This window comes from Pteropus vampyrus, unplaced genomic scaffold (assembly GCF_000151845.1).
Source record: "Pteropus vampyrus isolate Shadow unplaced genomic scaffold, Pvam_2.0 Scaffold422, whole genome shotgun sequence".
Classification (NCBI taxonomy): Eukaryota; Metazoa; Chordata; class Mammalia; order Chiroptera; family Pteropodidae; genus Pteropus; species Pteropus vampyrus.
This window is the reverse complement of record NW_011889203.1, coordinates 697,702-715,683: the sequence shown is the minus strand read 5'-3', so window position 1 is coordinate 715,683 and position 17,982 is coordinate 697,702. Positions and strand designations below refer to the sequence as shown.

Sequence of the window (17,982 nt, the reverse complement as noted above, 5' to 3'; positions counted from 1 at the left end):
TGGGAATAAAAAAAGAGCAAGGAAAAAAGATGGCTTCATTTCAGGGCCTTTGCTCATCTTTATTAAAGATTTGCAATGTTCAAATATCAAATCTCCACCCAACCACACCCCATTTCTTTTAATTTCCAAAAATGTGCATCAAATTTTTGACAATAAAATAGTTTAATGGTTATTATTACTAGAAATTAACTTCAGGGAAAATGTGGCTGAAAAAGTTTTCTCTCCACATACCCTCAGAATTCTTGCAGCTCTGTAACTGATATCCCTTTGTACATATACACACATTAATGACCACCCAATAGAAATGGTGCATAGATAGCAATTTTTTAATATATAGAACTATGTAATCACTTTTCTGTTTCACTATGTATCATAATATGCATTTTTTGAATTATTCTCTGGTAAGTCTATAGCCAGAAATAGTAAATTCAGTTTTAATGCTAATTCGATGGGAAATTTTTTGTTAAAGAAGCAGTTCTGGATATGTATTGTAGTGAAAAACAAGGAACTTACTAAGAATAGACATAATTTGCTTTAAAAAGATGCCCATAAGGATTACAGGTTTTCTAAAATGAATTACATAGTTTTTTATGATTTTCTTTACTAAAAAGTTATTAAGTTAAACTCTATAATGTATGTTTCACATAGCATGTCTTTTTAAATTAATTATTTTCTAAAACTTATATTAAAACTTTCACTAATAAAGAGAATTCACATTCAAGGAGGTGATTTATTCATACATGATCAATTTTAAAATTAAATTGATATAATCGATTAAGATTTTTTCCTTTCAAAATACTTCAAGTAAAATTCTGAGAAAAATCTGATTAAAATTTGAATTGCAATTTCTGTTGTAAAGAGTTTATTTTATCAAAATTCAAGAAATCACATTCTATTTTTCTATTAAAATTACATATGTAAACTTTAATTTAAAAAATTTAATTTTAATCTAAACATTTTAATCTAAAAATTTTTATGTACGTTCAATAAAAATAGTGAGACTTGGCTCTTGAGAAATTATTTGTATATGTTTTAAAATGAGTTTGTTAAATTCATCAGAACTATAACCTTTGAACTAAAATATTTTATTATTCATATAACTGAAATTATTTCACTTGACATTAAAATCAGGACAGCTTAGGTGCGAGTTACAGCAAATCTACTCAATGTCCACAGAGCTTGGAAAACTCACAATCCCTCTGTATATCAGACTGTACAACTTCTTTGTATTTATTCAGTCTACATACACTTATTGAGAGTTGGTAGTGCAAGGCACAATGCTGGAAATAACAAAGGCAGAGTAGCTGCCCTCATCTGCTGAGTGAAGCTAAGCCATACACTGCACACAGGTGGTCTCGAGGGAATTCACTAACTAATCCTTTGTCTTATTCACTTCTAAATCCACAGGTTTACCTTTTGAACTCACTCTAACTTTTACATCTGTGAATAGCATCATTCTATTTTAGGATGTTGAATTAATATTAGATGTATTTACACATACATATTTCAACTTTATTGGAAAGAATTTTTACTTGACACAGAACAGATCCATTTTCATTAAGTTAGTAATTTCCCATAAGTTCTTTCATATATTAGGGAAATAATTAAGTATATAAATTATTGTACTGTTGTTTTTAAAGTGACATTTGGCTGACCCTGGATTAGAACTGATTTGGGCATTCTTCAGCTCCTTTCAACATTGTTTTCAAAGTCTTTTATTTTCCTCTGTGTGCATGTGTGTGTACATGTTTGAATATAAAAAAAGGTATTTTTCTTTTTAAAAAATTACTTAAAAACATAAAATAAAGGATAAAAACCATGATACAGGCACATATAATCTGTGTTATGGAATATTCATTGTTTATGCTGCTACAAAAAAAAATATTTTAAAATTTATTTAAAATATCATTGAGATTTGTGAATTAGCATTTCAAAAGTATTTTTATAAAATATACTGAAAAAATTGTGAAAATGTGCTCTATTTTGAACTTTTAGAAACAAAATCATAGGTGTACTCTGCTCCCTAAATAATTATTCCTAATAAATACAAATAGTTAGAAAAAAATTATATAAAAAAGAAAATACAGAACAGTAAAGGCATTCCTTATCTGCTTTATACCTATTCATTTATTCTAAAAATATGTATTAGGGACCTTTTGCCCTAAGATAGTGTAGGTAATACAAAGATTGCTACACAAGGCCTCTATCCCCCAAAAGTTTACATTGTAGTTGGTGAGATATAACATTTGAATATATCTAATATATTCAATTAGTAAATCTCAATGGAAATTTGTATCAATTGACCTCTAAGACCTCTTCCCACCTCTTAAGATACTAAGTACCAAAAGCTCATTAATTTAACTATATAAATAAATGTATAAGAAAATATTTATTAATTATAGTAAATGACTATGTGCTCAGCATTGTTTATAGTCATAAATAGAGCAGAAAAAATCACTATTGTGGTGACACATTATAGAAGATGCAGACAAGAAATAAATAATAAAAATAAATATTTAGTCAGTTGTTATTCAGCCTTATGAAGGAAAATACAAATAGAAAATGAGAAGCAGCTGTGTGGATCTGGGACAGAGACAAAGGTAAATTTCAATTTTAAGCAAAGTGGTCAGGGAAGACCTCACTGAGAAGGGGACATTGGGTATCTATCTGAGAGATAAGAGCATGAGCACTGCAGAGAGCTAAGGCACAGGAGAAACCAGAATACAGAATACAGAAGAGTACAGAAGAGCAAGGATTGCAGCTGGAAAGGAAAAATAAAAAGAGAGACAGAAACAGCAAGAGACAGAGAGAGAGAGAGACAGAAAGAGAGAGAGAGAGAGATGAGTCATAGATGTAATGTAATGTAATGTAAATGTAAGGCTTTATAGAATTTTGTAATAACTTTGACTTTGATTCCGAATGAACTGGGATGCCTTTGGAGGAGTCTGAGTATAGACATGATCTGACTTAAGTTTTGACATGCTTAAGCACTGAGCACAGACACTATAGAGCGAGGAAAGAATCAGAAAGATCAATCAAAAGAGTTTGTAATAATCTATGCAAGAAATAATGGTGGCTTGGACCAAGTGGTAGTGCTGGAGGAAATGAGGAGTGCTTAGATTCTGGATGTGTTCATTCTGAAGGTAGAACCAACAGAACTTTCTGAAAGTATGGGTATAGTATAAAGAGAAAGAGAGGAATCAAGGATGTCTATGGTGTTTGGACTGAGAGGCTTAAGGAAAGAAGTGCTGTATATTGAGACAGTAAAGGTCAGGAAAAGTAAATTTTAAAAGGAAGATCAGGGGATTGGTAATGGACATGTGAAATTCAAACATATCTAGTACATGTCCAAATGATAATGTCAGGAAAACAGTAGTACAGGAGTTTGAAATTTAGGTGAGAAGTCCAAACTGGAGATACAAATTTGGGCATATATATAGAACATCTATAGTTTTAAAAGTTATTAGATGTGACAATCAGCTAGTGAGTACAGATAGAAAGTGAAGAGGCCCCCCACCTCACATGCAGCATGTGCACCACTTAGAGAACAGGGAAATGAAAAGGAGGCAGCCAAGGAGACTGAGAGAAGGCAGTGAGAGAAGTGGGAGGAGAAGCAGATAGTGTGGTACCCAGCAAGTGATGAGAAAGAGTTTAGAGGAAAAGTGGGTGGTCAACTCTGTTAAACGCTACTGCTAGAAGAAATAAGAGAAGGCCTGAGAGTTGGAGATAATATGAGATAGCAGGATTTTAAAAATCCAAATAAAGTATTTTTTAAATACTTGGGCAGGAACTAACAAACAAAGGAATTAAACTACAACCTAATGATGTTGGTAAAAGGTAACAAATGGTAATAAGCAGGAACTCAAGAAGAAGCAAGAATAATATAAATTTTGCTTGAATATTCCTCAGTTAGGAAATGGTCTTTAAAAAAAAAAAAAAGGTAAGTTCAACATCTCTGAGTAAGAAGACAAGCCCATGAAACATGAAAAAGTGGAATTCCTGGCACAGATGACTTGCTACTATGGCCCTGTTAAGTACCTGTTTGTGTGATCTCAGACTTGATGGCATTTATCACTAGCAGACACAGAGAACAGAAAGAATTCCAGAAGACTGTAAATGAACAAAGATGGCTTTCATAAAAATGAAATATGTAGTCTGAGGGAAATGTTAATTTTAATATTGATCTTTAACAATTTCTAGAATTGTTTGTTACACAGATAGCTTTGGGATATTTTTCAGCTATCCATTCATGTAATAAACATTTATTGAGTACATACTATGTACAAATGCTATGTTACACAGGGGGATATAAAAATAAAAATATCCGATGCATAATACATGTATTTTTCTTTATAGTTACAAAACATTTTACACACACATCTAGTATGATCATCAAAACAACCCTATGGTCTAGACAAAATAGATAATATCACATTTAACAGATGTGAAATGCAAGATTCAGAGAAATGTAATGACTCCATAACCACCTGAGCCAATTCCTACAATATATCTCCTCTTATATATATCTCTATATATTTTATTCATTCTATTTTTCTAGAGAATGCTCACTAGTACAAATGAGAGTGTTTCTCTTTGGAGGATAAGGGCTATGGAGTTGACTGGAGATGGGTATGGCAGAGCTTCCTGGATAGAAATGTTCTGTATCTTACATTAGGTGATTGCTACATGGATGTGCTCATTTTCAAAGCTCATCAGACTGAACACTTAAGATCAATGTATCTTATCTTCAGTAAATTATGTCTTAATTTAAAAGTATAAAACATTTTAAATATTGAGCTTTTTTGCCACTGAAGGAATAGAAGGAAAATATATGAAGTTATAAAGAAAGCAATTTCAGTGTAATATAAAGAAATTCTAAGCTTCAGAGTTTTCAAATGTGGAATCAGCTATTTCATTAAAAGGTAAATTAATTATATCTGAAAATACTCAAACAGAGGTTGTCTAGAACAAACACCTAATACAAAATTTCTTTCTAAAGCATTTTAAACCTTTCATCAATCAGTAGCTATGCTATATTAAATTAACAAGGTTATATTGAATTTTGTCCATTTTTTATTTCTCATTTCTATCTTTCACAGTGTTTGTGAATGCTAAAGGAGGAATAGCAAACAGATTAAAGCTTATGCTGTAAGATTGATAGTGCTTAAAGTACTGTTGTGAAAGGGTTCTGAGGTCAAATCCATAGCTCAGTAGGAATGAATATTGTCATTGTTTAATGATATCTATCATCAGTACAAGAGGGGAGAGAGTGACAGGGACTTAGCATCACAGAGTTAGAAAAAATGTGTAGAGCTATAATTCAGATTTAGTGTCACTGATTTATTCTCAGTGACTGAGAGAGATTCAGAGACTTGGGCTGTACAGGCCATGAACCAATAGATAATAAATTAACAGAGAAATAAAATAAGAAAGAGAAAAAAAATTCTGAAAGAAAGATTAGTATTTAAATATACAAACTTTGTTTTTGGCTAATGTTTTATTTTCATAGTCGCCAGATTTGGAGAATCTGGAATCTTTAAACACTGTAATAAATTGATTTTGGTTTGATAACTAAACAAAACCAGATTGAAGAAGCCTGAATTTTCAATTAATAAAAGCTAAAATATTGTAACGATATTTTTCTACAATCAGGCCAAAAGTGCAATGATGTCAGATAAAGATTTACATAAGGGTAAATCCAGTAGCAACCAAGTTGGACTTACAGGATAGAAAATATACTTAGGAGTTTCGTAAGACATAACCTTCTCCTCCCCTGCCTTATGCAGATCTAAAGTGACCAAACACTTTAAATATGTAACGTGTAGCTTCCAGCTGAAAAAAAAAAAATTTAATCCAGCTCCTCCTGGCTCAGTCAGAAGGTCAATTCCTTGGAAAGAGCTGCCCCCAATGGTGAAAGAAGCTCCAATTGGAGCCTCAAATGTGGTAATATACAAGATGTTCTCAAAACAAAGCTAATCACCAAATGGGGAGCTTGACTAATTGACTGAGATGTTTTCTGCGCTGGTCATCCCCTGGCAGATAGAACAAAGAGAGAACAAGAAAGAAGCCCAATAGTATGAGTGTGGAATTTGGGGATTTGCTTTCCTTTTGTGTGTGTCCCTAGACAATTCCTTTAACCTCATCATGTTTGATTTTACCATAAATGTAAGTAAGACTGAATACTTCCTAAGATGTTTTCCAGAAAACATAGCAGGCAAAACTATGAAGGTTAAAACAGAGAGGGTAAAAAAGCGACTACATTAAAACATTATATTCTGTAACAACTTAGGTTTATTTCTTCTTAATTTCTCTTCAGTCAGCATGCAAAGTCATGTAGGGGCATTTTCGTAGGGATGAAAGTTTTTATGGGATAAAGAACCACTGACAGTTGAAGCTCAAGGTTCAGGGCATGTTCGTGACAAAGGGCACCCTAAGGTCAAAATTAGCCACTCACTGCCTTATCTTTTACTTTTGACCCCAACGTTGAGGATTTAGTGAGCACCCCAGAGCAGATATGCAGCCAGGTTAGAAACCGGTCTTAGTATAAATGAGTGAATGTTGGAATGTTTAGAAACAACCAGCACAAAAGCTGGATAGGAAAAAAAATGTTTCAAAATTTTAGACAATTTGGAATTAGAGCATGAAGTATTAATGGTTTAATTAATGAATGAAGATCTGCCACTCCTACTAATCTGTGGGTTCCTCAAGGGTGGATACCACATCTGTTGTGTTCCCCTCCCCCTCATACACAAGGTTTCATCAATTCTAGCACAGCTCCAGCTGGGAGAGGGGTCAAGAGAGCAGAATTCAAGAGCCCCATATTGGGTCAGAGAAAACCAAGGTCTTATAAGAGAATCACAGAAAATGGGAGGTGTTAGTAGACACAAGGAGTAGCAGAAGGTACTCATTTTGAGTCCAGGACAGACAAAGAGTGAGTGAGTGAGTGAGTGAGTGAGTGAGGAGTGAGTAGCCACAGCAGAAATCATAAGCATAGAATGGGCAACAGATGCATCAGAGAAGGTACTAAGGCTGGAGTACCTCCTTGTTCTATCTAAAAGTTGCAAATCACAGTCTGAGAAGTTGCAATAGTTTTGTAGCCAAGTTATAAGCTGTTATTGTTACATATTAGAAAAGTCATTTTTTTTAGAGGCAAATGCAGTCCTGAGCACCTCACCTCAGAAGTCTCAGGGAAAGTGCTTTGATCAAGGCCCTTGAAAGGAGCTTTTACGGCATAAACCTGGATTCCCAGTCCAGGTGTTTCTGCTTCTAAGAGGGCCTGGCTTATTTTTGCTATAGGGCAATTTAAACAATTTCAGTTAAACCAGAAAGGAGGAGAAGAAGACACTGCTAAATTATGTCACAAATGAACAAGGCGTGGCCAGCCAAGACAAAGTAAAACTAAGCAGTAATTCAATGAGAGACACCAACACCAAGAGTCTTTGATCAAAGTATAGCTTGGCAGGGCTACAAGCTGTTGCTGGAAGATCCTGACACCACCAACTTCAGGTGTATGGGCCTCCCATGAATTTTCCTTGTTCTATCTAAAAGTTGCAAATCACAGTCTGAGAAGTTGCAATAGTTTTGTAGCCAAGTTATAAGCTGTTATTGTTACAAATTAGAAAAGTCATTTTTTTAAAACTTGGAAAAAAGTGTTTTGATTTTTGAAAATGTTTACTTTAAAAATGTTTATTTTATTTAAATTTTCATTCCCTAAATTTATGAATATCAACTAAATTCTTTTGGTGGTTTGTTCTTTTGTTTCGTTTTTGTTTTTTGTTCCTGTTTTGTTTTGTTGTCAAAAGTCAATCTCCACATGCTGCATTGTATTGAATAAGTAGGGAGTGTGTTTGCTGGTTTCGTCTAAATCTTCTGACCTTTTTCTCTTCTAAAAAAATAGGTATTATTAATACTGCAGTCCCCCAAATCAGAGAAGAACATAAAATTAAGTCCCTTTTCAATGAATTCAGATGATGTAACCCTCATGCTTCGGTTATGACTAGTTCCATGACTAAAATCACTTGAGAACTGCTTGTTTCTCATCATCACTTGGTCTTAAAAGAAACTGTAGGTGTCTTCTACAGAAGAGAGTAGACCACTAGCAAAAAGCCAGTGGAGACACACAGATGTTGTGGTTACCAAGTTGGAGAAAGAATACATAAATTTTATTCCAAAAGCCTCTTGCCAGAAGTGCTATAAAGAGAAATTCATGCTTGATCCTCTACCTCCCACTTGATGGAAAATATTCATATGCATTTGTCTGAATTCATCAAAGAACCTTGGCCAGTTCGTCTCTCCAATAAATATAGGCCAAAAGGGAGCATAAGTATAAACCCATTATGGAGACAGTAATCCCCACCAACCTCAATATGCACATTCTTAGAAAATCGAAGTGTGTGAAAAATTGAAGCAGATCCTACAGGTCAACAAAACTTTATCTTCCACTAAAATACTGGGGCATTAACAAGAAGGAATGAGTATGTATTGTTGCTGAGCATGCTCGTGTCAGGAACTGTCGGAAAATTAAACAATCAAGAGATAAATGTTTCATTATAAGATAAAAGGAAGGGGACTAATTTAATGTGTTGCTATACAAAATTCCGAACCAAAATTCTCCTTAAAAGTAGGAAATGTGAACACTTTATGGAACTAGAAACTGTCCATTTGCCATGGACCTTGAAGAAGTTTCTGGTGTGGGAATGAGGGAGAGGAAAAAATTAAGCCTGAAATATCAGCAGCAATAAGCCAAAAGTAAGGAAAGGAGAGTAGTATTTACTTCCCAAAAAGTACTTTAAGGCCAAGAATATGTGAATAAAATCAAGTGGCAACTGATGGTAATAACCAGACAAGCCAGAGTGCCTGACCACTGTTCAGAATGCAGATCTCCCTGATATAAATAGTCCTACAGAATGCAAGGTTGTAATCACTGGTGTATATATGGATGTGTGGTAGGCAAAATTCTAAGATAACCCCCTATGCCAAAATGACCCATGCCCTTGTAAAATCTCCTCCTCTTGAGAGTCAGCAGAACCTGTGAATATGATGAGATACTACCCCTGTGATTATACTAACATGATATGGCCAAAAGGACAATATCTGGGTGAGTGTGACCTAGTTACAAGGTGCCTTTAAAAGCAGATAGTTTTCTCCAGCTTATGGCAGAAGGAAAAGTTAGAGATTTGAAGCACACTGTTGACTTAAAGATGGAGGAAGCCACATAACAAGACCTCAGAGCGGTCTCTAGGAGCTGAGAGTAGTTCCTAGCTGACAGCTAGCAGAAAATGGAGCTCGGTCCTACACCCAAAAGGAAATGAATTCTACCTGCAACCAATAAACTTGGAAGAGAATCTTAGCTCCAGATGAGACCTGCAGCCCTGGACCACACCTTGATTTCAGCCAAGTAAGACACTGTGAATCCAATTGCACTGTGCCTAGACTTTTGACCTAAACAACTGTGAGATAATAGGTAGGTGTTGCTTTAAGCCAGTATATTTGTCATACTCTGTTACACAGCAATAGAAAATTTTTACAAATTTATAACTGTACTTGCTGGACTGATTATGACTAAACTGAGAAAGAATTCCCTTACCATAGTGAATGTAAATCCTCTGTATTCCAACTCAGAGATTCTGTCATTTTAATAACAACCTTCTCGTAATAATGCATCATGTTAAGCACTTGTTTAAAAAATAACCCCTTAAATTATACTGATGACATACTTCTTTCATATCTGTGAGATGTTTCTCCCTATAAACTGCTTAAAATAAAATCTAGAAAAGATAGTTCAGATTTTTTTTTAGTAAACAAGTTTTCTTTGTCCCATAGGGGAGTTTACATTAAATTTTAGCAAATTAACAGCATTGTATGGGAAATATTTTTACTTTGATGATCCAAACCTGTGTAAAAGTTGTAAGCTTTTCGAATCGCATGCTCATTTAGTGTCACCTTAGAGTGTTTTCTAATATTCCACAAGTGATTCCCTTGAAGAAGGCACCCATCCCACTTATTTAAAGTTAGAGAGAGGAAAAGCACCCCCTCCAACAGTCCTTTTCAAAGCAACTTCCTCCTCCATCAGATTCCTTTTCTCCAAAATTATTGTCTCATGTAACATGGGTTAAGATGGTCATGAAATCACTTCTAATTTTCCTTTTAGCAAGTCTGATAGACATGTCAATACTGGTCATCAAAGCAAGAGAGCACATGCAACCCATTATTCCCAGTTTTGAAGCCTCTGCTAAAACTCTATAACAATAAGAAAGTCATAGTTAACATATGATACTATAAAATGAGAGAAGAATAAACATACAGTTTCTGCGTGCTCACTTAACCTAATAATTAGACTTTATTAAGAATATACTTATAGCAATCCAATATAGATCAGGAGCTCCAGAAGTTGAAAGAAGATATTCCACATATAAAGGGAAATTTTTAAAAAGAACACTTTCAAACAGATCTTAAGTGGCTCAATTATGTTGAATAATTTTCTAAACATCCTCCTCCTGTCCTTTTAATGTGTGTGGTGGTTTCAAAATATGTCCATAAACTCTTTTCTATGCCTCTCTTCAAAAGGTGGAGCTTAATTTCCCCTCTCTTGGAGTGTGAGCTAAACTTGGTGATTAGCTTCTAAGAAATAGAAGGTGCTAGAATTGATAGAATATGACTAGCTCATAAAAGTCACTGAGGGTCCTCCCTGTTCTTTCTCCTGGATCAGTCACTCTGAGGGAAGACAGTTGTCATATTTTAAGGACACTCAAGGATCCTTATAAAGAGACCCATGTGGCAAGGAACTGAAGCCTCCTACAAAAAACCATGTGAGTGAGGTATCTCAGAAGTGGAGCCTCCAGCTCAAGTCAAATCTTCAACTAACCACAGCTGACAGCTTAGCTGCAGACTCATGAGAAACACTGCACCAGAACCTCAGCTAAACTGCTCTCAAATCCTTGAATTATATAACCTGTGATTTAAAAAATATTTGTTGTTTTGGAGTAATTTGTTATGTAGCAACAGATAACTAGTACAATATGGTCCCTAAAAATGTTTAGGTAAATTTAAAATCCCACATCTTTTTTTCCTGAGTTATATAAGCTATATATACCAATAATCAAAAGATACTAGTAATCAAAAATATACCTTAATAATTTTACAATATATATGTGTATGAAATCATCATGTTGTACACCTTAAACTTACAATGTTATATCAGTTATAACTCAATAAGGCTGGAAAAAATCTATTGACCCCAAGTCAGATGCTGTGATAACTTCTTTTTATATGAATCTAATTATTCACCTGAGTATGATTACTAATGCACAGATTAGATGGATCAGCTGATAACCGCCCCTATTTTCGGTGAACTGAATAGTTCTAACAGGAGTTACATAGAAGGACATACATAAATTAACATGCCAATAGAAAATCATATCGAGGTCCACATGGGCCACAAACAGATAATAAAGAGCCACCGTATAAAATTATTCTTCCGTTATAGATATTTGAAATTCATATATTGCAACTTTTTCCTATTTGTTTGAGATTTCCTTAGTGTTAAAATTCAAATAACTTTAGGAGAAATAGTTCTTTATCTTGTTTTGAATACATTATTCTTTTTAGCATGAATGAATGGTGTGAGATTAGGACATGGGGCACCAAGGGAAAAAAAAAATGATTCAAAAGCTGAGAATGCTAAGGAACACTTCACTGGCTTTCTAGACATTCTGAGGGTGGTCCTGTGCCCTCTCAAGGTCTGTGAATTAGATGGCATCAACTCCCAGAAGACAGAGACCAAATTGTGTATCTGTTATGAGTAGCACCTAACACAATCCAGTCAGTGGAATACTAAACCACAACAAAATCATCAGACACCAGATAAAGCCAGACATTTATCCTAATAAGCAGCTGTTAGACCTGAAACTGTCAGCAACATCACTCACAACTTCTCAGACATTTTCATTAGGGTCACCTAGAAACCACATCAACAACAAAGAGCAAGACAAAAAAATTACCCAAGGGATCAAATCAGACTCCTGGAGTGTAGCTGGTCTTGAAACAAAGCTTGCAGCCACTCCGCTGAGCTTTGTTATGTGTATGTGATTGAGAGATGATAGCTGAACCCTGCAGCAATGTGGGATGGAAAACCAAAGGGATGTGACCACAAACACAATTAGAAGAAACAGGGCCACAGGATGAGCTGAATCAAAAGGCATCCATTCCCAATTGAAATCAAAAGCAAAAGCAAAGGACAGGTTATGCTGGGGATCGGGAATCAGAGATGTCTCAGTGCAGCTTTGACAGTGAGCAGAGAAGAGACGTTAGGCTTGTGGAAGCAGTCTCCCTCAAATGTAGAGAAGTCTAACCGAAAAGTATAGGAAACATCTTGTTATAGACACATACACACATATAATCAACCATACAGATTGTGCCTTACTCCTATCAACCATCTTCCCAGAATATACACACATAAGCTACCATCACTGTTGAGCTACTTATGGAGCAGTTTTGCCATTTTCCACTGAGTTAGACCCTGTGGAATAAAGAGAAGTCTTTTTCTGCATATGTAAAATTAAAATGTTACATAGATAATTGCTAGAGTCCTCATGGCTCTGGATCTTTGATATAAAGAACATTTGAAACCATGTGAAAATAAAACATCATCATAAACCAGATTTTAAAATTCCTTAGATCCCAGTGAAAATATGTTCAATGGGAAAACACAAAATGGTGAGAAGCATGAGGCATATATTACTTTGACACTCTATATTTTTTTTAACAGCAGACTGAAATTAGAAATTATTTTAGACTGGGAAAAGCCATTAAAGCTGATTTTTGTCAACTTTCTGTTCAGGCCACAGATGTTAGCACGACACTTAAAACTTCTGGCGTATGGGGAAAATTAGAACAGAATGCTCTCAACTCAACTGATATATAGCCTGCCTGCAACATTATTTTATTTTATTTCTTAAAAAACTTGATTTTGATAAATAAAAGGATTCCACAATAAAGATTATGGCTTAGTAGCTTGCCAGGAGAAACTATAAAATGGAAGCCAGGTTTTTTTTCATTATTAAATTATTTATTTATTGCTTAGAAATCTAAATTATATTTCTAACTTGCCATTACTTTCCTATGTATGTTCTCCATATATGTTAAAAAGAATTTGGAGATATGTAGATAGGATATGCTTTGTCATGTGTATTTTATTTCATTAACATACAGTTAACTTTTTTAAATGTTGTATTTAGAGTGGCAGCATGATATGCAAGATAATTTCTTAGTTTCCTGAAATCATAGGATAAAATGCTTTCCTTACTCTAAATAATAGCAGACCTAAATAATTTTGAAGCTAAACTCCAATATGACTTCACAAAGACAAAAAAGCATGTTAAACCACTTTATAATACAGTTTGGTTTCAGACATCATGCATAAACAAAGGCTTGTGACTTGTAGATGATGCCAGGAATTAATCTACAGGTAAAGCAAGAACCCTTCAATATGATAGCTATACTTTCCTTTTGGGCTTTGTAATTTTTTAATTCCTTTTTTCAATCATAGGTAGCCCCTACCATAATACCTCTAGTGCCAGAAGTAAAATGCCCAATATACTCTTTAGCCACATTTATAAATCCATCACTCCCAAACCACTTCCATTTAGCATTGGTATAAATTCGTGGTCAAAATAAGTATACATATTTAAAATTTTTCTTAAGCCACAGGAAAATCAGAATCAGAATGTAGCAAGTCAATGTGAACGTCTTATGGCCCAATGTGAAAATACTGCAAAAAATATGAGTAAATGAGACAAGTCCAAATGCGATGAACTATTAAGTGCATTCATTAAGTGCATCTATGATAATCAGGATATAATGTATTTTTCCCAAAAAGGAATTTTATTTTTCTGCCTTTCAAAATCATCACAGCCAAGTTAAAAAGACTGAATAACTCACCAAAAACAAACAAACAAACAAACAAACAAACAAGAATTTCAGTTGACAGACTCCTTCAAAATTGTCTATTTCATGTCCTACTTTTATAGAGGAGGAAATTCAGATTCAAACATTTGCTCAAGTAAAAAGCCTATTAGATATGTAGCTGAGACTTGAACCTGGGTTTCTAAAGCATTTCTCAGTGGTTTTTTATTTTTAAAAAATTGCCTTCAACGGAAAAATATATCATGCATAAGCATATATATAACACATATTTATTTTAAATAATCATATTAGAAAAAATAAACATCCATGTACTTCTACCATATGCTTTAAAAATAGAATATCACCAGGATAGATTTGATATCGCCTATCCTTAATGTGACAAGATCCTTCTCTCTTCATCATAGGTAACTACTATTCCAAATGTTTATCTTTCCTTTGCTTTAAAAAAAAAGTTTACCAAACATAACACAGATACACCCATGCTTGCTATTGTTTAGGGCTTTTTAAAAAAAAATTAGTGGACATGGTTTCATACTGTAGTGGTTAGCACATCTGCTTTACACGCAGAAGGTACTGGGTTCACGTCCCAGTGGAACCACAGTCCATGGTCTATGGCTGTGCCACCCTGAACAAGTTTGTTCCCATCTGATCTTGGAAGCTAAGCAGGGTTGGGCCTGGTTAGTATTTGGATGGGAGACCACTTAGGAAGACCAGGTGCTGTAGGCATAAATAATAATATGTAATAATTTTTAAAAATTGTAAAAAAAAAATTTATACTACACATAGACACAGATGCACACATGCTTGCTATTGTTTAGTTTTGCCCATTTTGCCATTTATGTAAATAGTCATTTTATATATATTCATCTGCCACATTTTTTTTTGCTTAGCATTGTATGATTTTGAAATTCATACATATTGATGTGTGTAGTTATAGTTAATTCATTTTCACTATTGTACAATAGTTCATTGTATGAACATGCAACAACTTATTGTTCACCTCTTCTATTAATGGACATTGGATTGTTTCTGATTTTCACTCTTACAGCAATGCTAACCTGAATGGTCTCATGCACGGCTCCTGACACAAATAGTCAACAGCATCTCTAGGGAAGATACTCTAGGAAATAGAACTGCTGTGTCACAGGGTATGCACTATTTTAGCTATTATGAGGTACTGCCAAACTGGTTTCCAAAGGAGCTGTACCAATTTCTCTAACTATTCTTCTTTTTTGATAAAATTACCAAAACTTACTATTGTTCAATTATCTAGGAAGGGCCAATGTAATCACAATGATTTTTATTAGGGAAAAGAGGAAGGTAGGAGAGTGAGAGCCAGAGGAGATGTGATGATACTTACAAAGAAATTCAAAATGTTATATATTTTAAAAATTTTAAGTTAGCAATCTAAATAATGCTTTCAAAAAATTAGGAAACAGTATAATCAAGTCCATAGAAGCCATATTATGGCTCTGTTTTATATGTAGGATATTAAATCTGTAGTTAAAAGATTCTAACTCCTTTTTCATGAGCATTAGTCAAAATTGATATTTAGCTGCTTGTCTTTAATTATTTCTCTTCATAAGTAATAAGTAAATTGAGAACTTTACAAATCCATGAAATAAGCAATAAAAGACCCCCAAAACCATTCCAGTCTATATGTCTGCTCTCCAGCTAAAACTAAGCTAGATAAATCTGTAATTACAGTCAAATAATTTTAGAGATGACTAATAACCTGCCTCCACCAGTAGCCCATTCCAGTATTTCATCACAGGAACATCTCCTTAGGTCTTCTTTCTCCTAAATATATTTTTTTTCTAAATTATTTCAGTTCTACCATTTCAAATTAATGGAAACATCATCCTGAGATAATTTTTATAACATAGTAGTTAGTAAGCAGATGCGATTCCAAGATAGGTGCTATATCTAAACATCCCTCTTGGAAGAACTAGCTGTGATCTAAATAAAAGCTTCTTATGTTATATAGGGTGTAACATTTTTTTTTAAATAGACATAATTTATTTTTAATGCTTTTACACTTAAATGTCTTTCAGAAACAGAATGGACTTTGTCTCAGTTCTATGATTGTGTAAAAACATCACCTCCAAACCTAATGGCATAAAATAACCAAATGCCTCAGGTAGAGGACTTAAGAGGCTGGGCTCTGATATCATATGAAGATTCATTTACTCACATGTCTGACAGTTGATTTTGGTTGGAAGCTGAGAATTTAGCTGCAGATGTAGCCTGGAACAGCAATATGTGGTCTCTCCATGTCTTCCTTACAACATGGCAGCCAGTTCCCAAAAGCAAGAGAGAGAGAACAAGAAAGAAGCCATATTACGTTTTATAATCTAGTCTCAAAAGTCATACAGCATCATTTCTGCCACATTCTATTGGTACAGGCATTTCAAAAGTCCACCCAGATTTAAAGAGAGGAACCATCATCCTCAACTTAGGATAGAGAGTGGCATGTCACATTAAAGAAGAGTGTGTGGGATGGAATATACATTGATGTAGCCCTTGTCAGGAAATACAATCTGCCACAGGCTGGATTCCATCAAGAATGTGTCACATATCAAAGGAAACAAATTATTTAACTAATATCAATAGAATAATAATGTGACAAACATATGTAAGGAAGAGAAACATCTTCTTATTTTAAATGTTATTCATATGGTATCCAAAGGGAGTAAAATACACAATTGTGCAAAGTTTTACATAGATTGTTAGTGAATATAATATTTGAAACACAATTTCAATTTGAAGAAAACATTCCAATGAACCATTGTATACACAAGCAAATAAACAGCTGCCGCTATACAGCTTGAACAGTAAACAGTGAGATCATTAAAGGAATATGGAAAGACAGACGCTTCTATTACCAGTTATGAGAGAGGGTGATGCATCTTCAAATGTTGATGAGGTTTATTACAGATTCTTGGGGAAGCAGTGCAGAATTTGTTAACATACAAACTTAACTGCTCAATTCATAACCACTTGGATTGAAAAGATTACAGGATGTTCTGCTTTCTGAAATTGCCAAAATCAATTGTGTCATAGAAATCCGATATCTCCTATTTAGATCAACCATATTAAGCCTGGGTACTAAAAAAAGCCACAAATCTAAAAAAAAAAAAAAGAGATATCTCTTTTCCTTAACCACATTTAATATGTAATTCATGGTGGGCAATTAGATACACAGTATAGTTTGCTCCCGTAACCAATGCAGACTATACTAGAGAGCCATTGTTTTATGTTCCCAGAATGCCTCCAGTTCAAATACCTTCTGAGAACTTCCCCAGGTCTATCTCTATCTATCTGGTTTTACTAGAAACTGTTAAATTCTTAAAAGATTTCAATCCTCTGACAAAAATTTGTTGAGACAGAAATAGAATCTCATCTAAGATTTAAAAGACAAGGAAACCGTTCAGGATTTAAGGACCTGGGAGCAGGAGCTACAAGATGTAAAGCTGGGAGCTTGAAGTTATCATTTCCCCACAAAAGCTACTGTGCTGCAAGTAAAGAATGAAGCCAAAGTGGAAAGAAAAGTGAAAATGGAGAGAGTCCTGACTTCATTTGTGCGCTGGTTGTTCTTTAGATCCACATTATTGCCCTTAGTTTCTCTGAGACACCCCACACATTAGCCAGAAATTACTCACTGAACTATAAGGAACAGAGGGGTCAATCAATAGTGGCTTCAGTTTTGTTTTTGTTTTTGTTTTTGTTTTGTTTGTTTTGTTTTGCTTTTTCTTTCTCAGATTACAGGAAGTCCAGAGCTTCCTGTAAGGATGGCATTAAGGATCCAAATTACCCCCAGCATCCCAGCTCCCCACTCAGATTGAAGCATTTGTCACAATGGTAAAAGAGACTGCTGTACCTCTTAGGTTTGGTGAGATTCTGCAGGGTAATGTATCTGAATTTCAGGCAGGATGAAGAAGAAAAAGCAAGGAGGAAAATGCAAAACCCTTCTCTCTAAGATTTTATTTGAGAAAGGAACTTTCCCAGGGACTCCCACAAGAACACAGGGCCACTCCTACCTATAAAAGAGACTGGGGT

General features: G+C 34.4%; 1 pseudogene; it reads left to right on the top strand.

Annotated features, from left to right (window-relative positions):
* The first annotated feature begins 14,530 nt into the window (after positions 1-14,530).
* On the top strand, positions 14,531-14,649 carry LOC111732066 (annotated as a pseudogene).
* Positions 14,650-17,982: the final 3,333 nt, after the last annotated feature.